At 43.3% G+C, this 25,838-nt stretch overlaps 1 long non-coding RNA gene across 2 annotated transcripts in view; it reads right to left on the bottom strand.

Moving 5' to 3' along the window:
- Positions 1-25,838, bottom strand: part of LOC114681577 — a 338,811-nt gene that overhangs the window by 157,276 nt on the left and 155,697 nt on the right. Inside the window, exons 1-2 of one of the 2 annotated variants that reach the window (XR_005091142.1) lie at positions 12,616-13,024; positions 12,386-12,495 (exon numbers count right to left, since the gene is read on the bottom strand). This is a non-coding gene — a long non-coding RNA (uncharacterized LOC114681577). Of the gene's footprint in view, positions 1-12,385; positions 12,496-12,615; positions 13,025-25,838 lie in introns of those variants that run through there. The other variant, XR_003732919.2, reaches the window with a different exon arrangement.

Raw genomic sequence — 25,838 nt, 5'->3', positions numbered from 1 at the left:
AGTTAAAGTCAGAAGAGCTCCACGAGGAGGATGGGGCTGGCCTGGAAACGGTACAAGCTATTAGATTTATGTTGTGTCTGGCAGAGAGACCATGATAACAGAGTCTCAAGGGGCCTTATAGAGTTTAATTTTGATGAATGACCAGTTTGGTGAATATTATTTACATTGCTGTTTCGTTCATGTTTGAGCAACCCACGTCGTCATCGTCGTCTTCTGTGAAATACTTTCTCAAGTTAATCCCCACAGGCCGCCTCTCCCCATTGTTAATTCACAATTAGGAGGATGATTGGTAATGAGCGAGCTTTGCTTTGAACTAAAAATGAGAACATGAGCTCATCACTCAGTAATCTAGAATTGTAACTTTTTTTTTTTTGGCCTGAAAAACTTCAAAAGTATATTTCTGATGATGTACAGAGATGGAACTACTATTTTTTAAATTTGCTTCTGCTTTTAAAATACAAATATAGTGTGTGTGTGTGTGTGTGTGTGTGTGTGTGTGTGTGTGTGTGTGTGTAATATGCACATGGTGCATATGTGAGCAGGTGAGGTGGATGTTCACCCACGGGTACTCTCGTCCCTACATGAGCATATGGAGGTCAGAGTTCAGCATCTGGTGTTTTCTTCTCTCGCTCTCCACAGTACTTTCAGAGGAATGGTCTCACACTGAACCTGCTGCTGTCCTGTGTGGCCAGGCTAGGAGCCCCAGTGGTGTGCTAGCTCTGGCCCATCCATGCTGGGGCTACAAACACCATCATATCTAGCTTTCACATGGGCATTGGGGATTCAAATTCAGGTTCTCATGCTTGTACAGGCCAGTGATCATTTCGTGTTCTGAGCCAGATCCCTAGCCCTAAAAACAATAGTAAGCAAAAGAGGATTTAAGCAAGACATTCCAAGTATAGTCTCATTCCTTAATCCACTTGCATTTGTATCCTCTGCTCTTTATACTGGTGTGTTCGCATGTTTATTTGTTGTTTGTAAAGCACTTCATGTATGTCCTCCCGTTTTTTGGGCAAGGGTCAGCGAACACAGAACACATTCATCATAGGCCAGGTGGTATCAGATTTAGAGGGCCCCATGGTGTCTGACACAACCACTTAGCCCCCACATGGAAAGCTGTTGCAGATAACATATGAACAAAGGGGCTGACAACGTTCTAATAAAGCTTTATTCGCAAAACAATGGGTCAGAATTAGCCCATTGTTAACTACATGGGCTAACTGTAGTGCTACCACAGACTGTGAAACTGTAGACACAAGTAAAAGAAAAAAGTCTTATTGGATACTGCAATGTGTGTGTGTGTGTGGAGCATATTGATAACTAATAACAAAAGAGAGTGACTTAACATTTTTCTCATATTAAATTAAATTAATTCAATTACACTTCAGTGTGATGTTTTACTCAGTTATTTTGTGAGTGTTCTCTGTACCTAGTCAGTCATCATGGTCACTGATTTTCCTGCCTCCTAATAGCCTGCCTAACTAACTGGTAGCCCACATCTCAGTTCAACCTAACTTATGGGAATATAAATGAGAGAGCACTCTATCAATGGGTCTGTCTTATAATTGATTCCTCCGCTACTCTTTGCTTCCACTTTGGACAGGGAAACCAAAAATTCTGCTCAGGAAAAAAAAAATGATAAATTCAGCAGGTGTTGACTGTTGGCTGTGGAGTTAGTACTGTTTCTGGTGCTTTCCTGCAACTTTAGGGGACCCTGAAAACCAGACCCTGAAGGCTGGAAGTTCAGAAAAACATAAGGGAAGAGACACTCAGGACCCCACTCTTCCCAGTCAGAGTTTGGATACTGTGACCACGTCCCAGCCCCCTGCCATTTACTCACTGGGGAAGACAGTCTCCCCTTGGAGGCAAGCGTGCCCTTCTTCAAACTCACCATGCAGTATTTTACTGCCAAGTGGATACAGAGGACAGTGAGCGGGCTCCTGTTGGGAAAGGCTCTCTGATAGCATGACATAATCCCTCTGTCTAGGAGACAGAGTCGTGAAGTGAAGGGACAGGTTTGAGGTAGATGGGGACAGAAGACAAGACGGGCAGGACATATCCTTCTTCCTCTCTGCTTGACATTTAGTGCCAACTCTGTCCCAGAAGTGGGAGCACCAGAGAGCTGCTGTGTCCAGCCCTCTTGCTAGCTCTTCTCTTTGGGGAGTTTTCCTGGAGCTCCCCAATAGGGCGACGGGATTCTCCAGATAATAATAATGACAAACATATCTGAGTTTCCATGCATGAGTTACAAATGTTACCATTTGCTCAATCCTCATATCTGACTTACTAGATAGCACCATTATCATCCTCATTTCATACACAGGGAAACTGAGTCACAACAATACAGAGAAACTTGTACAGCCAAGCCTTCTGATGTACCTAGTCCTGGGATTTGTGTTTTCCATGTCACTTCTCCATGACTCCTATGAGACTGAGAATATTCTACTAAATTCTTCCACAGAAGAACACATCCAAGTCATAGCTAGTACCCAGGCCTTGCTCAAAGTTTCACTATCTCTGACAAAGGCACTGGAAAAATTAGCATCTGTGCTATGTGTACCAGTCACTGCATTTGGCAGATGTGAACACAAAAGCCAATCTGTGCCAATAAATTCAGTCATTTGGGCAAGAAAACTAGAATTGTCATCTCTCTTGTTTGGATCTTGTATCTATTTTCTCAAATTGTGGTACCCAATATTGAGGAACAACGATGTAATTCATTCTCATCCCATGACCCCAACATAATGTATGGGCAAAAGCAATAGTAAAAAGGAAAAATAACTGTGCTCTAGGAGGCACTGTTCGGGGTAGACCATATGCATTATTACTATTCCATTGAGGGAACTACTTCAAGTTATAGACGGCAAAGGAGGAATTAAATTTGAGGTTGTCAAGTGGGCTTTTGGTATATAAAAGGGCAATGACTATTTTATTGGCTACATGACGTCTTAATAGGCAAGTCGAAGATTTGATTACAATGGTCTTTGATGTTAACATCAAGTCATTTTGCCTTTCATGGAGCCACTCACAATAGTTGGTAATTAGCATTGTCTGGGAGCACTTAAAGGTAGAAGTAGCTCAGAGGTACTGCCTGCAAAATAGCAATGCGAGATTAGGTCAGGTCATTACACTCGACGACCATTTTGATCTGTCCACCCCTTCGGCGTGTGGACATACCCGATAGCAAGCCACTAACACCTGTCACTTGCACTATGCACACAGCCTCCACACTTTCAGCCCCTTCCATATAGTCTGGTCTACTCATAGGCTGCTTTCAGAATACACATACTGGAACCATACTAAAAGCTGTGGCTCTCCAATATAGGACATGTAATGCCAGCCTTTGTTTTAGGATGAGAAGGAAAATCTGCATCACACTTTAGCCCTGCTGTCTTTGAATCCCTGCTCCAGTCTCCTTCCATTTCTGCACCACCTCTTCTTCCTTGGCTGCCTCATGCTCCTTCCTGATTTGGGTTTCATTCTCTCCTGAACCCTCCTCCCCTGTCGTGGTTGTCCTGTTCATAAACATCCCTCAGGCTCCAGCCTGAACGCTGCCTGCACCCTTAGACTTCCTTCCCTGTTAGCTTAGAAGCAGGTCCCCTGCTAGAAGTTCATACACCATCCCCTTCTCATATTTCTTAGCACATATCTCAATCTGTATTTATTTGGGTTTTGTAGCTACTAATTCTTCTGTCTGATGTCACAGGAGCAGAAGTCTGTCTTGCTCACTGCTCTAATCTCAGTGCCTCACATCACACCTGGAACATGCTTGGGATTGTCTGTGGACATTGAATCTTGGTGATGTTGTGAGCCTCTCTAAGTTTTGCCGCCCAGGCTTCCATGACCAGGTGTGGTCAGTACTGATACCATTGTTGAGTAATTTAAATGCTATTGATTTGTATCTAGTGGGTATGGTTGCATGGACTGTGAACTATCCAGCTCCGTTACTGGATTGGAACTATAAAGCACAATGGCTCTTCATCAGGTAAATGGATGAATAAATGGATGGAGGAATGGAGAAACCTTTGATTGGTCATTAATACAGTTATCTACTGAGGTAAGCCATATTTGACAGACAATAATTCCTAAAAACTACAAGTTTCCATGTGGATATAAATGTCTTTATATGTCTGTCATATGCCAGAGCTCCAATTATTTTGATACTACATGTGTTCCAAGCAAAAATTTTTCCCTCTTCATTTGAATTCCACAAGTACTTTTTATAATCTTGAACTTCACCCTCCAGGTGACAGTATGACATCCTGTTTTGATTTTTTAAGCGTACAGGGACCTCATTTTTGATTTGCAGTGAGAAGGAGCTAAAAGCTGCACTCATTTGGGAGCCAGAATGCACTTTCAATACAGCATTTTCTCCAGTGGGACCCCTTGAGTGACAGCTGCAGTATTACAGTATGATAGTGAATTAAATGCAATCATCAGGGGAAGAAAAATGTGACATCCAGAAGAAATGTCTAGATCCTGGTGCTGAGAGTCGAATCAGCAACTTCAGGTAACTACACGTCTGTTTGCCTGTGGTACCATTCTCCAGGTCCTCTCACACAGGCCCTTCTGTGTCTACCCCAGGCTTTAGTGCATCCGACTGCTCTGTGCTTGTTAGCAACACCATTTATCAGAACACTTAAAAAGGGAAATGATGCAAGAATAAAACAAGGTCTTCAAAACAAAATGGTACAGCTCAGCAGTGAACAATTAGCCTACCAGGCATGAGGCTATGGTTCTGATCACCAGCAGGGCAAAAAAACCCATCCTTCCCTCTCCTCTCACCCTCATTTTTATTTATTTTTTGATTGATTGACTCTGTTTTGGACAGAGTCTCATGTATCACATACTAGCTTTGAACTCACAATGAAGATGAAGTTGACACTGAACTTATGATTATCCAAACTCTACCTCTTGGGTGCTGAGGCTATAGATACAAAGGCCATGCCTGCTTTATGCACTGATAGAGGAGGACACCTGACTGACCACTGGCCGTGGGACAAGCACACACACACATTTATATACACACAAATACCTATAAACACATGTAATGCACTATTGATGACATGCTAATGTAAAGGCATTCAATAACAATATTCTGACAATGGTACTCTTACAGGGATCAACAAATGAGAGGTTCAAGAAATGGAGGCCACTGAGGGGAGAACCGGGCTACATCTCCATGTTTATTGACTGTTGGTGACGGCTGTCATGGTACCATGACAGAATGAATCAGAGTCAGCTAGTTAGGACAGACCTTACCCAGCCTACAAAGTCTAACGTACAGTTTGTCTCATCACAGAAGAAGTTCACTGAGTCCATTCTTTAATAACGTTCTCTAAGAGAACATTCAGTGAGATGCACACACGGAGGAGGAGACTGATGCTTTCAGTGTAGGTAGCAAGAAAAGGTCTCACCTCTGGATGCTGAGGTTAGCGACATAATCTGCATTTTACTCTTTTTGCTCTGTAGTTTCTACAAGAAACATGCATTGCGCTTATAGTAAGCACATGAATAAATGCTATGGGTATCTCTTTTAAAAAAAAAATCACCCTTTTCATATTTAACCCTGCTGTCCTGAGCATTTTCTTCACCACCACTAAGAATTTTGTGATGAGCTGGCTGTGTAGAAAGCTGCTCTGAGTGGAAGGGGGGGTGAATGCAGAAGAATTTGTTTCCTAACTCCCCCCCCACCGCCACCCCCACCCCAAGTCAAAGGAGAATATGGAAACAATGTAGTGGAGATAGGAAAGCCTCACTAGCTTTGGGGTAAGCGGCCATCTGGCCATCGGAAGTTTTTTGTGGTTATTCCTCCGTCTCATTTCTTTCTGTTTCCCCAAAACAACAACAGGGATCCTGAGTTGTTTTTGCAACAGCTTGCTGTATATGGCTTATACATACTATGGTGAGAAAAATGGTTTTATTTAGCCTGTGGGTGGCAGTGCTTTTGAAATTCCTCAGTGAATGCAGAGTAACAGCCCGTTTCTGGCTATAAAAACAACATAGCCACCATTGCAATAATATAACTAACGATTCTGGAACAATTCTCTTAAGAAACACCAAGCTCACAATCAGTGCATTTTATCCTCTTAGTGAATTTTCAAGAAAGATTCTGCCAGCCCATTTTCACCTGAGAAAGTAAAGCTCTAGGAAAGGTGAGCAAAAAGTGCCCCCTATACAGAGAGAGAGAGAGAGAGAGAGAGAAGAGTCATGGATGGCATGACACTAAGAAGTGGCGAGAATGTCTGATTTTTTGCTCATCAAATCACTGAGAGTATTATTCAGAGTGGATAGAAAACACAAGCAGATTAATTTTAGGTGATGCTAAGAGACTTCTTATTTAAAATAGCAATTTTGGGAAGCTTTTTGGTAACATGTGCTATAAATCCAAATTGATTTTTTTGTCCAAGTAAATACTGAATTTCACACAGCAGTCACAGTGCTGATGCTCACGCTTCAGCTGACATTATTTATTAGTGCCACATGGAAAAACACAGACTAGATGGATATGTCCATTTTGTTCTAATCAGGGAATTCGGGGAAGAGTATTCTCACCAACTGAAACCTTTGTTTTTGTTTTGCTGTCTAAATTAAAGCAAGTATTGTTGGATTGCTGACTTAGCGACCATAGGTCTGCTGAGATGTTGGAAGATGTCTGTATCTGTAATTGGCCATTTCATAGTACTAAATGGAAACAGAATTATTTTAGCCTTTTGAAATTAGTATTCCTTAGTTATGCCAAACAAACACCTAATTTTGGCAAATACTTCTATCTCATAGGTAGAACTGAAAGTCATTTTCTATCTGTCCACAAATGCAGTGAAAGAAAATATTAACTTGGGCTTTAGAACCAAAATATAAATGCTGGGACATCAACTTATTCCAGCAGTGTGTTACTGCTTAAGAAATGCTGCTGAGGATCTGGACAAAGAGGATGCTTATGTGCTGGTGCTGGAAATGCAGGCTAGTATAGCCATTGTGGAAAATGGCACAGAGGTACCGCAGACAGCCAGGGCCAGAACAAGCATATGCTCAGCAAACATCCAAAGAAAATGTGCTCACCATACTGCTGGTCCATCTGCACTTGCAATACCCACAATAATCAGGACATGTCTACCAAGGGATCCACTGATAGAGGAGTAAACAGAAGCTCCCCACCACACATAAATACACACACACACACACACACACACATACACACACACACACACACATACACACTGAGGTACAAGAATGAATTGCTGCCATCTGTGTCAAAATGGATAAAATTGAAAGACACTTTCTTCAATGAACTATCCAGGCACAGAAAGACAAATATGGCATGTTCTCAATAATTGTGGAGGCTAAAAACATTGACTTCTTAAACTAGACTACAGACCATTAGGGGCTGGGAGGGCAAGTGGCTACGAAGAGGCTGTGCAGTGGCCACCAACACACAGGAGTGTACCAAGACTGCTATATTGGTATATTCCAGGAGGAATGGCCTCCTGTGTTTTATGCTCAAATAGGGTAACCGTGGCCTGTAACAATTCATGATACACTTCAAAATAACTAGAAGGCCTTGATGCGTCCCAGTGCATAGGATGATAAATGAGGAACTGGAAATGCAAAATACCCTAACTTGATCATTACTCATTATGTATGCATGCATTAACTTACTGTGCTGAACTCCATAAATAGGGACAAAGATGTACTAATTGAAAACATGTTAAGCCAACATTTTACCACCAAATCATGGGGACTTCTACTTGAAACACACTAGGAGATAAATAAAAACAGAGTATATTTTTAAACCTATACAACTTCTTTCATTGAACGTTAATAAAATTAGATATCCTACTGTTATCTTCATTTTATAGAAAAAAAAAAACCCTTGAGGTTCAGATGGCTCAGGAAACATGCCAAGAATACTGGGTATGCTTGCAATGCCAGTGCTGAGGAGATGGTGATAGGTAGATCCCTGGCCGGTCAGCCTAGCCTGCTTGCTACATTCCATGCCAGTGAGAGAGCACTTAACACCCTGTTCCTTGACCTCTGCGTGGACATGCATACATGCTTACATACCCAAACATGCACATAAAGACATACAAAGAAATAAACATACAAAGGTCACACAACCACAAAGAGGCAACATAAGATACAACTTCTATACTGCAGGGCTAGATTTCTGAGTTTGGGTACTGTTGACATGGAGCCTGGATAGTCCTTTGTGTCCTCCTGGGAGGTGACATGTTCCTTCAAGAGTGCGCAGCAGCCATTTGATGGCAGTAGTAGTTTTTTCTTTCTCCCCAAGCTATAACCATCAAATGTTTCTGGACTTCAAGGTCCTTCAGGGGCCAAATGTCCCTGGTTTAGAACCCCTGCTTGGAGTCCCCTATCTTCAACACTATGGTTTTTGTCTTTTCAAGACAGGTCAAGGTCACCTCTGTTCAGTGACCCAGGCAAGCTCTTCTCCACGTGTGCACATCTGGATCCCAGCCAACTTCAATTCTCTCTCATTTACCTTGGAAGGAAATGCCAGGCGCCCACAATCTGAGGTGACTTGGGATATGGATCCAAAGCTAAATGAATAAAAATTAATGAATTGCCCTGCTCTCATTACCAGAAATCTGAGCTAGAACTGGATCCATGTGCTGAGGGTGGGGACTGTTAAAGGGGAGCCTGGGTGGGAAGACTTCAAGTTCTGAGTATTCACCATTTCACTTGGAGTTAATTTGATGAGGAAATAGAATAAGAATTGCAAAGTCATCAAAGATGATGGGTTTTTCTTTATGACCCTTGGCACCAGAACAGAGGGTCTATTTTTGTGGGTTTTTGAATTTCCAGAATAAAGGGAATAAGAATGTTTAGGTAATGTTTGGATGGTTTGGAGACTGTTCTTACATTAGTGATAGGTCAATTAATATCAGAACAGTTCAAAGAGGCAATTATTTTAATTTATAAATTACTTCAGAGGTAGGAAGCTGCCATCCATTAATGTGGTTTGCACAAATCAGAGCGTGCATGGTTATGTGTGTTTGTGTGTGCTCCTCTCTCTCCATGTCACCCTATCTGGCCTGAGTTTCCAGACCAGATTACATACCTCCCTGATTACATATTTGTCTCTAGGGCCAAAAACATAAAGCATTGCATTTTGCCAATTTGAGGCCTGGCTGAAACTTCCTTCCTTTTTGAGTTTCTGCTGAGAAGTAGCGAGCGCCACAGATGATGCGGTTTCTAAAAATCACCTTCTAACCTTACGCTGTAAATGGCAGGGTCTGTGAGTGGAGGCTCCTCGGTAGGTTACCTTGCTTCTTGGGGATTGTGCAAAAAGAGAGAGAGCCAGAGTGATTTCTGGGTAGAAGGAGCACAGCGGACAATCAGCTGCTGAGCTGCCTCCAAATGTCAATCAAAGCCATGCAAATCAAATTGTTTTCCTTCCTTCCTTTTCTTTTTTATGTTGTTTTCTATTTTTATTTGTTTTGTTTTGTTTTTTCTAGACAGGGTTTCTCTGTGTAGCCCTGGCTGTCCTGGACTCACTTTGTAGATCAGGCTGGCCTTGAACTCACAGAGATTTGCCTGCCCTGCACCACTATGCCTGGCCCGCTTTCTTTCTTTCTTCCTTTCTTTCTTCCTTCCTTCCTTCCTTCCTTCTTCTTCTTTCTTTCTTTCTTTCTTTCTTTCTTTCTTTCTTTCTTTCTTTCTTTCTTTCTTTCTTCCTTCCTTTCTTTTTTTCTTTCTGTCTTTCTTTCTTTCCTTCTTTCTTTCTTCCTTCCTTTCTTTTTCTTTCTTTCTTCCTTCCCTTCCCTTTCCTTCCCTTCCCTTATCTTCTCTTTCTTTTTTAAGTCCTTTCCTTACTATTTAAATTCTTGAGGGACTGGAACTGGAGATCTAGATGGCTTGGTAGTTAAGAGCACTTGCTGCTCTTGCTGAGGACTGGGGCTCAGTTACCAGCACCCACATGAAGTGGCTCGCAAACACCAGGAACTCTAGTTCCAGGGGATCTAAAACTTGCTTCTGGCTTCTGTGGCACCCACATAACATTTAAAAAAAAAAAAAAAAAAAAAAAAAAAAAAAAAAAAAAAAAACAAAAAAAAAAACAAAGATCCAAAACAAACAAACAAAACTCCTGAGTGACAGCAAAGTACCAATCATTGTGTCCAACACTAGAGCTATGAAAAGACTCTGGTCAAATGCAGACTTAAGGGGAAGCAAACTAGGAAGCTGGGTATTGGGGAACACCTGCTTGCTGTCATGGGTAAAATACAAGGTGTCGGAGGCCCCATACCCTATTCTAGAAGTTTTCAGAAGGAAAGGACTATCCGTTCAATGCTGAAATGAACAGATGTTAGCCCTGGAGCATAGGAGGTGGGAGCTGGGGAGGAATGGGAAGGCATCGCAAGGAGCAGGTGCCAAGGTCCAGAAGCAAGAGAGTTTCTGGCAATCTCAGAAAGCAGAGTTCAAGAGAAAACAGTTCAGGGGAAAGAAGCGGGTGGGGAGTGGAGCCAGCAATGAACATTATGTAGGCACAAGAACATTAAATATTCCCTAAATCATGGTAGAGGACATTGGCATATGTCATCGGGATATGGCATATTGGCACCTCCTTTGAGCTGAGGAATACTTGGGTGTGCAAGGTTAATGGAAAACAATTCAAACAAAAGAGCTCAGCTGATAAAGGGATGCAGGACCATGGTGGGGGAGGTGGGACTGGGTCCATGCCAATGAGTGTGAGACCAGAAAGAGGAGCCTCTGAGGGCTCACGGAACTTTCAGAATTTAGTTGTGACTCAATCCAACTAATAAGAAATCCACCAGTAACCCTTTCCATTACATATCTTTCTCCCCCTAATAATTTAGGATAGAATTCTGTTGTCAGAGACCAAGATAGGAAAGAGAGAGAGAGAGAGAGAGAGAGAGAGAGAGAGAGAGAGAGAGAGAGATTGTATTTATGGGCTGCACTAATACAACTTCCAGGCATTTGTTGAGTTTGTTGAGTCCCCGCTCCATGCCTGGTGGTACTGCTCTAGGGCTGACTATTGACTATCCTGCTTTCAGAGAGCACTCCTCTTAGTAATGGGGCTGGTCCCAGGAGAGCCAAGCAGCTGTTCACACCACAGTCAGCTCTAAAGGCAAGAAACAGCAAGGTTCCTTAGCAGATCATTCTTTACAGAAAGGAAGTCTCTTCAAAGGTGACACTTCAAGTAAGATCAGAGCAAAGAAGAGCCCACCAAGGTAATTCGGACACACAGCCAAGGCCTTGGGATGAAGTGATGGTGAGCTGGAGATTTGGGAAGAATATTAGGAGGTGCATGGTAACCATAGTGTGGCACCTAGAGACCACCCTGGGGGACATGTGGATGTTAAAGTCACTTCCTTAATGATTAGACATTGGCAGACCCATTCCAAAGGCTGAAATAAACTGTCTGCTTTGAGCTATGCTGTATCTGTATGATTGGCGCAAACTTTATTGTGAGATTCCTACATCCTACCTCCAGCTGAGAAGGCCTTTGCTGTGATATATTTCGGTGGGAAAGCAAAGCAGATGGCCTGAGGAAAAACCCTTAATTAGAACAATGATTGCACCACAAGTCCAGGCTGCTAGGTGTGTCCAGGCTGCCAGGTGTCGGTCAATAGTCCAGACCTTTTCTGGAAAGAAGAGCAAAATGAAGCAGCAGAACTTTCCAGTTAGACAGGAACACACCCAACACCACCAGGACCTGTGTGAACCGTGGGCCAGGTGCCTCATCAGTAATTAACTCAACTCTTTAATTACAAAGAGTGTTTAGGAAACTGAAGTGATGAGAAGATCAGCCTTGGGGATGTCTCTGCTCCAAGGACTGTTCTGCCATTGCCAAGGATCCCGTGCCAGCCGGGAAGGGGTGTAAGGATTTATAGGAAGGAGACAGTTCAGTGTGTTAAGCACTTGCCACACAAGTGTGTGGACCTCAGTGTATATCCCTGACGCCACATAAAATCGAAACACAGTAATACACACATCTGTGATCCGTGTGCTCCCATGGGAAGATGGGCAGTGGAGACCTAAGAATCCTGGGAAGTTTGAAATACAGCCTACTGTATGCAGCAATGAGACCTGAGCAAACAGTGAAATGGACGACTCATGCTCTCTCTCTCCTCCCCCCCCCCCTCATTCTCTCTCTCTCTCTCTCTTCTCTCTCTCTCTCTCTCTCTCTCTCACACACACACACACACACACACACACACACACACACACACACACAGGAATTTATAGACAGACAGTGTGTGTGAGACTGGGTTCCACTTCCTACTCAGGGACAAGACATCTTAGCATCAGTTTTCTGAGTCTATAACCCGGGGATCATTGTGCTCGGCTCACACAGCTGATGAGAGAAACCCCAGCACATGGGGTCGACCCCGTCACTTACATTTGCTTGGCTTCTGGGCTCCATCAGCCCCCCTCCTTTTCAGGAGAACACCAGGTTTCACAGCCTCCAACTGTAGCCCTGGTTATTTCTTCTGCAGCCCTCACCTTCCCCTGGAAGAGAGAGCAGACTGCTGTTGACTTGGCTTCCTTTTATCACCACCAAAGGATGGCAGTTAATCAAGGCATGGCATGAAGAAACCCAGGAGATGCTCTTCATGATGAAAGCCTTACCTAAAGGCTCTTGTTTGTTATTGAAGTCCTGTCAGTGTCTAGCAAAATTTAAAAATACAAAACAAGATGTGGGCTTGTGAGTACGTGGAGGTTGAGGAGGAGACTTCTTAGCGCTGTTAATTTATGTTTGGCTCATGTAACAAGTTACATCACACTGTTTTGAAAACATTACCATAGTACCATTAAATTTAATCTTCTGCTCCAATGACATTATCACATCCAAGTGGAGAAGAGCTGTTACTGTGAAGGTGTATTAACAGCCAGAAACTTAAATAATCATTTTATTTGGATAAATTTCAACATCAGCCCCTCCCCCTCCTTTTTGTCTATGTTTTATGAAATCTTAATATTCAGAGACAACAGGAAACTGAGTGATCTGGAAAGAACATGGGCATGGGCCTGCTTGGTAATTAACTGCTAACCCTTCCCACGACTTGGACACAGATTTGTAGTAAACCCGGCACCTGTGAAGTCTGGCGTTTGAGTCCCAACTCTACCTCTTATCAGATATTTGATCTTGGCACAAACTGTGTTGTCTCTAACCCTCAGTTTCCCTCTCTGTAAAATGTGGAAACAACAATAATATTCACCTTATGAGCTGTTATTAGACGAGAGCCCCAGGAGAGCAGTCGGTGGGAACAGAATCCACTGCATAGCATGAGGTCAGAGAAGGAAGCCATCATCCACCGTCAGCTGTGCTGCCCTTAGCGGGCCGCTCTAAGCAACCTGGAATCTAAAAACTTCTTCTGTAAAATACGGGGCTCCCTCTGGCCCCTCTTCATGCCCTGCCCCCTCCTCCCTTTCTCTGTTATTCAGAGTCTTGCTACAAAGCCTGGAGTGGCCTTGAACTCATAATCCTTTTGCCTCAGCCTCTTTCATACCAGCAAAATACAGGCTTTGGATTAGAATCAATGTTTCCTAAATGTAATTATTCTTATATGGCCTTCAAATTATTTGTCATTTTTGTGAAAAATACAGTTTTAAAAAAACGAAATTGCCCTTGGTGTATCCGTGTAAATTTATGAATTTAAAATAAATATGTCATTCTGTGTGGTCAAGTGACTGTTTGGTATGGGGATCAAAGGAGGAAGCCTTGAGTGAATGAAGTCCTTAGTGAATCTGTGCAGTTGACATGGATATGGCTTTGTCAAGGACCCCAGAGCCTCAGCCCCATGAGAAATGGCAAAGCTTTCCATGGGCTAGGCTCAGGGAAATGCCAAAGTCTTATTTCCTGATCCAAGTGTCAACAGTGTGTGCAGAAAATGCCCACCATAGCTTTCTGCCCACCGTGGATACTTCAGCTTGAAGACTGCTTCCTTCCAGAGACTGCCTGCTTCTACTGGGATTAGCTAACCCGCCTCCTTGGTTCAGCTGTATGCAATGACCCCTGCTGTGGGACGGGCTTTCTGTACGCTGTGAATATGTGTTACTACTATTGGTTAGTAAAGAAGCTGCTCTGGTCTATGGCAAGACAGGCTATAGCTAGGCAGGAAATCCAAGGAAGATTCAGAGAGAAGAAAGGCAGAGTTGGGGAGACACCAGCCCACCCCACAAGGAGCAGGATGCCAGCAGACTGGTAACACCACAGCCACGAGGCAATATATAAATAGAAATGGGTTAATTTAGTATCTAATAGCTAGCTAGCAATAAGCCTGAGCCATACACCAAGCAATTTGTAATTAATATTAAGCCTCTGAGTGATTATTTTATAAGCTGCTGCAGGACCGCAGGACAGATTAGGGTCCAGCTACAAACCCCGCCTCCCTGTCCAGCTGTATATAGTGAACATACTGAGCTTCTAGGGTGCGGCAGCTTCTCCATCCGATCACAGCTTTCCTGCCTGTGTGTCTTTTCTTTTTTTTTTTTTTAAATTTTTTATTTCCTCTCTGTACCAATAAGGCCAAGTACCTGAAGCCTTGCGAGGATACAGCAGTTCATTTTTCTTTCATTTTCGGTTTTCCGAGGCAGCTTCTTCCTATAGCCTAGGTTGGCCTCAGACTCACTATGTAACCCAGGGTGGCCTTGAACTTGTTTGGTCCTTCTTCCTTCAGTCTCCTGAGTGTGGGAATTACAAGGCAATACCAACATGCCCAACTAATGGAACTGACTTGAAGAGCACAGAGGATCACACCACCCACCTTTCCAATGTGCAGTTGTGGAAGACTCCATCGCTGGAAGGTAGACCCAGCCATGGACAGCATGCTTGTATCCAGTGAGTTACCAGAAGCCCACACCCCCCGAGGCACCTCCGAAGCCACTGTGCTAGATGTCTTTTTAATTCAAAGGTAGCACAATAGAAACACCTGTGAAAAGTAATGTTTTCTGAGGCAGAGGAGGGGGCAGAGCCTGAAGCCAGACAGCTCGCAACCAAATGACACTCTCCGTTTCATGATGAAACAAGTCAGTCATTTAACAACTGTGTGCCTCCCTTTCCCTGTCTACAAACTCAGGGCAAGAAAGTTGCCTACTCTCAGTGTCAATGACACCTTTAGGTGAGTTAACACATGAAATGAATGGTCTTAGCATACCGTAAGCCACCACCATAAGCAACTCTACCGTACTATAACCAATAGGAGTGTTTGTCATCTCAGAATTCCATTTTCTCCCTAGGTGTCTAGGCAGTCAGTCCAGGCTATTTGGCTCCTAGTTCTATAATAGATAAGTGATATATCTGGCTGAGATGTTTCTTCCCATGAAGTTGTTAGAATAGTCTCTTTCTTGAAGGGTTGTAAGTATGGTAATAGCGACACTAGACAGCTGGTCTATAGTTGAGCAGCTTTAAATACTCCAACAGTCCAGAAGATCCCATGGAGGAACATGTAGCCAGGCGGCTAGTTAGCCTAAACAGAGCATCTATGTGAGACCCAAATGCTGATTGGTAATTCTCCCCTGCTTAAGCAAAACTGCAAGGGGAGAGAAAACCATTTCTGTTGCTGCGGTCTTCCCACCAAGAACACTGAAGAAAATTAGACACAATGTGAATCCCAGATGTCCAAACAGATCACTCATTCATTTGGTCATATAAAAAATAAGTCTCTCTGGCCTACCATACCTGAATCCCTTTCTATCTCCTACTCAGACTCTGCCTCTAAATCTTCACACACCTGCATCATGTGACATCCAAAGTAAGCATGATTGCTTGAAGCCTGTGGGATGTTTGCGAAGAAATTCCATTAGAGGAGAAGCACTGTGTACCGAGATTAAAATGGAATACACAGATGACTTGGTGTGGCAAACCGACGCAGCCTTCGTGTTGGGAGAAGCTCGAGGGCAAATGAAGTGTTTCAACTACTCGAGCAGAATTACTACGTGCTGAGTTATTCTGTCTCAATGAGAAAGTTTTTGAAAATTACAGTGCACTGGTAATTGCACTCTCAGACTCACTGCAGCACATTTGAATAGACTGCCTTTTAGCTTGGATGGGACCAGGTTTTACTCTGTGGTCAGTAAGTTCCCGTGTCAGAGAACTATAGATATATAGGTGGCTGAACAAATCCCAACCAAGGAAACACTGGGGGTGAGGAGGGCAAAGCCAAATGCACTCTGCTTTTGTTCTGCTTGAAAGGAAGAATCCGAAGCTGCCCGGGTGCTGCTTTGGTTTCTGTTATCAGGGGGCTAACTGTGAGACAACAATTTTCTCCTCAGAGATTCCTTGATGTCCCAGAATCCACTTGGCATGTTTCTCATAGTGAATTTGCCATTTCTGTGCTTGCAGTCTGTCTATTTCCAAATAAATTAGTAATTTTTTTTTGAAAAAGCACAGTGTAGTCATGAATTGCTTGGTAACAGGGGCAAATTCTAAGATGTATGAGTAGATGATGATGTTGCATGGCCACCATTGCATGTGTTTACACAGAGCTGAATGGCAAAGTTCACTACATATCCACTAGACGGTGTGTACTTCGTATCTGTGGTTCATCTCTAGCAAACACCATGGGTGCTGCAGAGCTGTGCAGATAAGATGTTATTAATTCAGAACCCACCCAGTTAACCCTATCATTCTACTGGTTTTGGCTGGCTGTTGAGATGTGTAACACCCTTCTCCAATTCCTTTTTTTCTAAACCAAGTCCATCCTTTGGCCTAGCTCAGATTATTAACCCAGATGCATTAATCTTTTCATCCCTTACATTGTCTTGTTATTATTTTTTCTTTCTGAAGTTTTCCATTTTTCCTCCCACCCTGCCTAGTCCTGTGTGGACGAGACTGGGGCATATTCCAAACATAATCAGTTTCCTGATTCAGATTCTTCAAAGAGACCTGTGTCACCCTCAAAAAAGATCCGATTTTGTCTAAGCCAAGCAAGTTTTGTCTGTATTTATTATGCCAAGTCAACTTCACTGAATATGAGACTAACAAAAATTTCATATGTATTATAGCTATATATGACATACATTATTTATGAAAAATTATGCCAGGCACCATTTTAAGTTCTTAGCATGTCGTAAGTCCCCCATGCTTATACATTTATTGAAATTCCCCACTTTGCAATGCTTTGCCACTTCTATTTTTTATGAAACACTGTCTTATTCTTTGAAATTTTCAGTGTTCAATGTAAATTGGTCATACTTGCCCTCTGCATCCACCTCCCTCTGGTTAATCTCCCTTCCTGCCTTAAATCCTTATCTATCTATCTATCTATCTATCTATCTATCTATCTATCTATCTATCTACACACATATAACCAATGGAATCCATTATCATTATCCAATACAGTGTTTTCCATTTTTTAATGAATTTATTGATATCTAACAAATCCATCAATATTCTTACTACTTATTCTTTATCCACTGGAGTATAAATTCACTGATATGTCTCTAATGTCTAGAATAGTCTTTGACACATAGCAGGACTTTAATAAATAAGTGTTTAATTATAAAACTGTTTAATGACTGAAGCTGAAGAAGTAGCTCAGAGGTTAAGAGCACTGACTGCTCTTTCAGAGGACCCAGGTTCAATTCTCAGCACCTACATGGCAGCTAACAATCTCTAATTCCAATTCCAGGGGATCTGATGCCCTCTTCTGGCCTCAGTGTGCACCAGGCATGAACAGACATACATGCAGGCAAAACACACACACATTAAATAAAAATAAGTAAATTTAATGGAAGTGAATCTTTAAAAACTGATTAATGAATTATATTGCATTTTTAATGAATATCTCTTGAATTCCACAAGGTCCTCTAGCCCATATTGCAAGACTCACATTGGTGCATAGGTAAAATGTTTGCTTCCCAAGAGTCCTTTTAAATGAAGGCTTGATTTTCACATCTGTGCTCTTGCCCAGCAACAGAGGACTAGATCGAATGACCTCCTGAGAGCTCCCTGGCCCTTGACATTCTAATTCAATTCCACTTAAATGTCCTAAAAGTAATTTGTGGAGAAATTCTTTTCCTCCTCCTTTCTGGATTGGAGTTTGCATTTATCTAATTATTTCCTTGGTGGATTGACCCAGCTTGAAAGGAGCACCATGTCATCTCCCCTGGAAATGCTCTAAGCCCTCACTTTATAAACCCGGAAGACTAAAGACTCAGCTCTCTAGGGAATTAAATTGCATTCGAATAAGATTAAGGCTTTTTGACTGACAAAAGCAAGGACAATCAGAGGCTGGCCAAGCCAAAGCAATTGTCCAGCAAACTAATCCAGACATGTTATTCACAAAAGGACTCTCACAACTGGTTAGCGAAGAAAAAAGAGTGCCCAGAAAGGAATGCTGGGCTGGATTGAGTTAGGGCAGAGTTCTTCCTTCAGATCTGAAACCTTGTCCCTCCCTTCCAAGGTGCTGAAGGTGTCCGTCCTTCCTCAGTTCTGTTGACTGTGTCCAACACCTCCCAGTGACTTCAGTGAGACTCTTTAATGGGGATGGAGGGCGTTGTCCCTCTGCAGTGTTGGATGAGTGGAGAGCCACGGTGAAAACAATGTCACCAGGCGTCAAAGGATAAGTGTGTGTGTCGCTCTTTGACTTGAAGCATATTTTGATCTCTTACAGAATATAGATTCCTTCCGAAAAACGCTATTTTGGGATAATAAAATTGCAAAAAAAAAAAAAAAAAAAAAAAAAAAAAAAAAAAAAAACCCAAACCACTAATTTTATTATAATCCATGTAGCAAAATACATACCCCCCCCAAAACAGGTGAGTAGTACATTTATTCATTAACATATTAAATTGAGGGGCAGCTAATTATAGTAATTTTATAGTGGTGACAAGTTTAAATGATAGTTTAAAGTGTTTCAACAAACAGTAGTATGATATCAAAATATCCACAGTTGTACACATTTTGCATGAAAAGTACAGATGTCACAGGTAAAGCCAATGCTACTGTGGTTTGTTCTCTACATTCATAATGGAAGGAAGTGTTTAATTTCAGGTACATTTGAATGTAAGTAATGATGAACGTAATCTTCCCATTCAAGTTCAGGGATACCCCTCACCTTCTATCTCAAGTTGGGAACCCCTGATGTAGACGCTGGAGAGTTCTCAAACCCTTCCATAGCTAATAAGCAGTATCCCCACCTTCACTTGTACTCAATGATGTTTGCTCTGACCATTCCCAGTCTTCTTGTTGGCCAGGTCAGTGAGGAGAAGGCTTGAATAACTGGAAAGCGACCAGCCCTGTCCTGTCTGCTTTATGCTTAGAGAATAGACCTCTTCAGACCAATGGAGAAGGATTGCCAGTTGCCATAGAATTCTGGCTCTGGGTTGCTCAACTTGCCCTTAATGTGGCTACAAGTATTGCTCAAGAAAAACAAGCCCTGTGCCCTAGAAGCAGCTCAATCCTTGACAAAGCAGGATGATTAGTGGGTGCTTTAGAGTTAGAACAGAACTGTGTGCTCTCCATCAGTGCATTTAGCTCTCTGAAGCTGAGCCTCCTAATTTCCATATTGGAATCACAACACTGTCAAGGCTTTAAGGAGAAGGAGGTGAGGTTGTATATGGAATGTGGTGTCTGTCATAGTCTACACGCTTAAGGCACGCTGTCATCTGTAATCATTGCTGCCGCTGTTGGAGCAGCTTCCTTTTTTCTATTGGTCCTGTGTACCAAGGTAATATGCAGAATTCGAGACCCTCCACAAAGTCTGCCTTTTCATGAAGACTTTGGTAATTCCAGATACACATGAAATAGCATGCTCCACTAAAACCATGAACGTGACAGTCCTGATTAATAATGTCTCACAGTCCAATGTAGTATATGATGTCTCTAGCAGGGACTGGTACACAGGAGATTGTCTCTGTAAAGCATGTTCTTCCCTCCCTCCCTCACTCCCTCCTCCCTCCCTCCCTCCCTCCCTCCCTCCCTTCCTTCCTTCCTTCCTTCCCTGATTCTGCCCATCTTTCCACGATCATTCTCAACTCATCATTTCCACAGTCACCCCTGAGGTTCAGTGAGGTTTCTGGTTTTCTGTTATGAAACTCTTTTCTATTAAGACAATTACTTGAATGCTTAATAAAGTTATTCTTAACATTATATAAGCTACATGAAAAAAACATAATAAATCAAACAGAACCTGGTGGTACACTGATGCCTGTCATCCCGGCACTCAGGAGGCTGAGGCAGGTTACTTAGGAAAACTCTGTCTTCAAAAAAAAAAATAATAAATCAAAAGAGAGATTCTTAGGAATTGTGTGTTAGCTCTATACAGCAGCCATTGATCCATCTTCACTCTGAGCTAAGAAGTGGGTAGTGCCGGGGGGCGGGGGTGGTGCACGCCTTTAATCCCAGTACTCCGGAGGTAGAGCCAGGCGAATCTCTGTGAGTTCGAGGCCAGCCTGGGCTACCAAGTGAGTTTCAGGAAAGGTGCAAAGCTATACAGAGAAACCCTGTCTCGAAAAAACAACAACAACAAAAGAAGTGGGCAGCACCGCGTATTATTTCTTTGCCTCATTTGCACATGTGTGGCTTTGTAAATGTGGTTAAGGATATGTTCCTATATCTTTTATATAGTCATTGTTATAAAGAAGCACATTAATTGAGGATGATAGAAAAAGAGGGTTTAAATTTCATGTAAAATAAATGAAGAAGTTATATAACTAAGTTTGGGGACTCAAAATAACATGGTTGCTGTGAGATCGGTCAACTAAGTATGGAGAATAGCACCGCCCTACAGGGAAAGCTCAGCTTCACGTGCCTCTGAATTCCCTGAAAGGCAGGTAGGCAGAAGTGATGTGTGGCTCCTCACTGAAACACTGCAGAATGAAATACACGCTAGATTTCTAAGACTAGGTAGTAAATAAAGGATGAAAAAGGCATCATTAATCATCTGCATTGCGGTCACACAGCGAGAGCACAGTAATTTGGACATATCAGGTTAAACATATCTAGTATTACCATAAATCCAAAGTTTAGCCAATAGCACAAAAACAGCGGTAAAATGGCTTCTCTCTCTGGCTCTTTCCAGTGTGGCTACTGGAACACTTAACGCCTCATACACGGAACAGCCAAGAGTTCCCTGACAGATGAGGGAGTGAGTGAGTGAAATGAAGAATCATGAAGTAGAACAGAAGCCTTAAGGAGGAGTGAATTCCCTCCCCTCTGACATGGATAACCTTTTAAGCACATCCTGGGAAGGTGAGCAAGTCAAGGATTCTGCTTTACATAGCACCAATCACGGGTAAATCCCCAGAGAACGAAAAGGACGGTTGAGTGATTGAGGGGGAAGGGAAGAGCAAACAGACAACTCATCGAATGACTGTGGAATTTGTATGGGGGGGGATCTGGAAATGCGGAGTGGAGAGGCATATACCAAATACTGTTCAACTGTGCTAAAACGGATGGAATGGTAAATTTTGTGTTATACGTATCTTGTCACAATCAAGAACCTCCATATGGCTCACTCATTGGCTCCCATTTCTGTGGGTGAGGCCATTCTAGAGCTTAACAAAGGACAGAGAGGCAAGTCCTACCTGCCACCCTACTGTGGTCACCGAGCTCACCCTTTGTTATAGGAAACCACAGGACCTGAGTGCTGAGCAGCTCAAAGAGCTTGGGCCATGCCAGGGCCATGCCACCTTTAGTCTCCCCACCTGAAAAATAGGGACAGCGTGTTGCCCGTGGTGCTAAGAGAGTGTGTCTGTCTAGTGAGTGGCACAAACAGAAGCGATGCTGGACAAGTGCCACTCACTGTCAGCGCAGGGAAGACCAGGGCCTGTGGGTGCTGTTGAGATGCCACTATTGTAAAAACACCTAAAGAACGCCTCAAAGGTCCAGGCAGTGCCACCCAGTGTTTCTGGGCAAACACTTCTCCAGCAATGTAGCTCCCACTCTGGGCACTGTGAGAGAAGGGATGAGCGCTCTTCCATAGGAAATGTGGACTCTGGGGCTGGGCGGATAGCTCAGTACATCAAGTGTTTGCCACATAAGCACTTGAACCTGACTCCCATTCCCTAGACGCAGGTGCCGTGGCATGTGCTTGTGATTCTGGTTCTGGGGAGGACACAGAATAAGGCCTCAGGTCCCGCAGGCTCCCTGGCCAGCCAGCCGAACTGAATCAGCAAGCCCCAGGCCAATGAGAGCGCCTGACTCAAAACACAAGGTGAGGTGTTTCTGAAGAACAGCAAGATATAGGTTGTCCTTTGGCCTTCCCACACACGTACCCATGTGTGTTTGTGCACCCTTACATGCATGTGTGCACCACCCACAGCAGCGTTCTCTTGGAATCCCTGATTCTAATGTGCATAGGCATAGCAGCTCATAATGTGACGTAGACTTTTCCTAAATAAAAATTCCTCCTGTCCCTAAATGTGCACCAACAACAGCCAAGCTAGAGAGGTGCAGATTGTGCCAAAATGCCTCCTTTTGTCACTAACCAAACCAGTGCGTTCCGTGGGGACCAGGCCAGGCAAGCCAGTCAGCATGGCTGCAATCTGCTATGGTGGGTGTTTAAAAATGCATACCCTCATATGTGCACACACTGGCAAGAGAGGGTGAGCCAGGCAGCTCAGCAGCCTCACCAGGGTGACGGCCAAGAGAATGCAGGTGGAAGCAGAGCTCCAAGTCACAGGACTGGCACAGAGCTGGGCACCATGGGAAATGCAACTTGCCAGGAGCCAAGAGCCAAGCTGACCTTGGGGCGCCTGTTTCTGAAGACGCCCCAGATGTGGACGCTTGTGTTACTGCCTCCCAATGACAATGTATTATTGCAGGGCAAGCTGAGGTTATTCTTTAGGATTCTTACTGTCCCAACGTGCCTTGTTTATGGAAAGGAAACACCACGGATGAATTCCTTCCACGTGCCCAGTGCAGACAGCATTCTGCTTATACTAAAGGGTCACTGCATCAGAGATCAGAACCAGTGTCTGTGTTTGCTTTGTTCTAACAACTGTGCTCCATAGATCATCCCACTTGATGCTTCCAATACTGGTGCACAGTGTCATGATGTGTGTTTGCAGTAGGCCACTTTAATCAATAACCCCATAGCAATTGAGTTGCTTTAGGATTCACATCCAGTCTGCTAACCCCCCAAACCATTCTCTTAGGCACTGTACTATATAGTGTATTCATTTTTAGGCCACTAGAGTTATAACACACACACACACACACACACACACACACGACCAGAACCTTGTGTACACTCACTCCTTAGCCCCTTCTGAATTTCCCGTTAACTATAGTACTGGGGAAGACAATTTAAATGACCCATGACTTGTCCATTTATGTTTTTACTGTTGTTTAAGAGACAGGGTCTCATAATGAAGGCCAAGCTAGCCTCTAACTCATAGCAATGCCCCTGCCTCAGCCTTACAATTGTTGGGATTAAAAGTGTAAGCTGTTCCATCCGGCTGATCCAAGGTCATTTCTTGTCTAAAATAAACAATGGAGACAGAAAGGAAGATCTTCATCTTAGTGGGTCTCTATCTCTGGGGCTATTTTTGTGAGTTTATCACCTGTCAAGTAAGAAGAAGAAAGCCCCTGGCTGATTGCAGATAGTGAGCAGCTTGTATAAGCAAGATTGTCCATATCCATCCCCCACAGCAGTTACTGATGAGCTTCACAATGAGCAATCACATCTTCAAAGCTAGCAAAAAGTCTACGGAGGAAAGTCATTGGCTGGAATTCAAAATCTGCTGCTCCTTCCGGGGTGTTCAGTTAATGCAGCCACCCTAACCAGTGAGATAGTTCAAATGTAGTCCATAAGTCCCCGTCTCTCAAGCCCTCCAAATGCTCCTTCTACAAGATGGCCATAACCGCTGGAACTTCTGGAACTACATGTCTCACTTCCTGAGCACGTCCCAGTTTTTCAACTGGACAATCTCATTAACCAGTGCTTCCTCCCATACTGTCTATCCCTTGCTTCCAGCCTTGTTCCTGGCTTTCTCCCACTCTCTAGCTAAACTCCTGAGATTACAGTAGCCCATCCATATTAACGTTCACAGCACAAGGAGTAGAGAGGAAAGGACACACTGCAACACATCATGACCCTGCTACTTGCATCATTTAGCTACCATCTGAGCTATTGTTTGAGCACAGGTGTGTATGCGTGTGTGTGTGTGTGTGTGTGTGTGTGTGTGTGTGTGTATACACATGAGTATATACATGCATTTATGAAAAACCTCTAAGAGCTTGAAGTCCTGTGGATTGACTAGATTTGATCTGTAGATAAGCTTTTTTTAAATATTCAAGGGTGTGTATAGATATTAATTCAGTGCTGAAGTATAGCTCACTTGTTAGCATGCGTGAATCCCTGAGTTTGATTTTTCAGCATCTTGAATTTTTTTTCAGCTCAAAGATTAAGCCAAAGAAATAAAGGAAAGAAGGAAAGGAGGGAGGGAGGGAGGAAGAGAGGGAGGAAAGAAGGAAGGAAGTTGGTTGAGTATTCTTTCCCTCCACCCCTTTATCTTCTTCTACAGCTCCCCCTTGGATACTCAGGATATCAGATTACCCACCGAAGGTGCTCAGGTTTGCACCTCTCCTCTAAGTACACTTGATACTCTGTCCTAGTCGTGTACCTGCACATCAGTTGGGCTGGCCCCAGCAAGCTGTCCACACTGAGCTATGCTGCTTCTACTTGGTATTGAGAAATGGATATTAAAAAAAAAAAAATCTCTTGGGCTCTGGCGCACCTATTTGTGTTGAGCAACGCCTATGAAAATCACTCTGGAGAGGTGGCCAATTCGATTTAATTAACCGTTTTGTCAGACTTAGGCAGGTCTAATTAGATTTGATTCATCTCTAATTTAGTACCAATGAGCATATTTCGATGATTCTTTTAAGTCTTGTGGGCTTTGCAGAAGACACGTGCTCATCTCTTCCCCTTGGGCTTTTTCTTCCCTGTCTTAAGGGATGACATGATGATTCATCCTAAAATCTATGGTTCTCCCTGTCTTCCTGAGAGCTGAAGATGGGATCTGGGGCGCTGGGGTAGCTCCTGGCTGGGAGCCACCTCCCCAGATTATTCATGTGGAGCCAAGATTGGTGTGTGTCCAGCCACAAAGAACCAAAACCAAGGCCCAGGGGGAGACTCTGGTCAGAAATAATTGCGGACAGCTTAGCTGGCGCCTCTGACTTGGAAGCTTCAAGGAGAACCACATGACTTCAGCCCAAGTCCAAGAAGCCTTAGACCCTCTGTTCAGCTCTTATGCTCACCAGGAGAGGCTCTCCAAGAAGCGAGTGTCTCTCTGATCCGGCTAAAGCCTGGTTTTTGAGTTTGGTTTTTTTTTTTTTTTTTTTTTTTAGCCACCCTGCAAGAGGTTTTAGAAAGTCTTGAGATTTTAGAATAAACAGCAATCTCCAACCTCTAATATTCTCCTTCTGAACTCCTGTAATTATCTGATTGGTGTGAAGTTGATTGTATGCTGTTGGTAGAACCACTGAGTACCTATTTCACACACACACACACACACACACACACACACACACACACACCCAGTGTTAGGAGAGGCATGAGGGGGCCATAGAGGTGGAGAAGACACTGTAATGGTAACTTTACATTGGGGCCACCTTGATAGCTGATGTTAAAGGCAGAGTCTTTAGGGAAAGCTTTTAGAATTCTGAGGTTCCACAAAGAACCATGGCATGGAATGGTGGGATCTAGTCTTGCTGTCTGTGGCAGAGAATCCTTTCTGACAGCCCCCTTATATAAGAGAGATGGTGTGCCTCTTTGTCACCCACTCCAGTGTAATAACATGTCAGCCAAAGGAAACTAGTTGCTACTATCCTGGGTACCAGGTCTATGTAAGATGTTAGGTAGGCATTTAATAAACAGTTACTTTCGTATTTTAAGAACAGT

This window comes from Peromyscus leucopus, chromosome 3 (genome assembly GCF_004664715.2).
Source record: "Peromyscus leucopus breed LL Stock chromosome 3, UCI_PerLeu_2.1, whole genome shotgun sequence".
Lineage (NCBI taxonomy): Eukaryota > Metazoa > Chordata > Mammalia > Rodentia > Cricetidae > Peromyscus > Peromyscus leucopus.
This window is presented reverse-complemented; position numbering and strand designations above follow the sequence as displayed.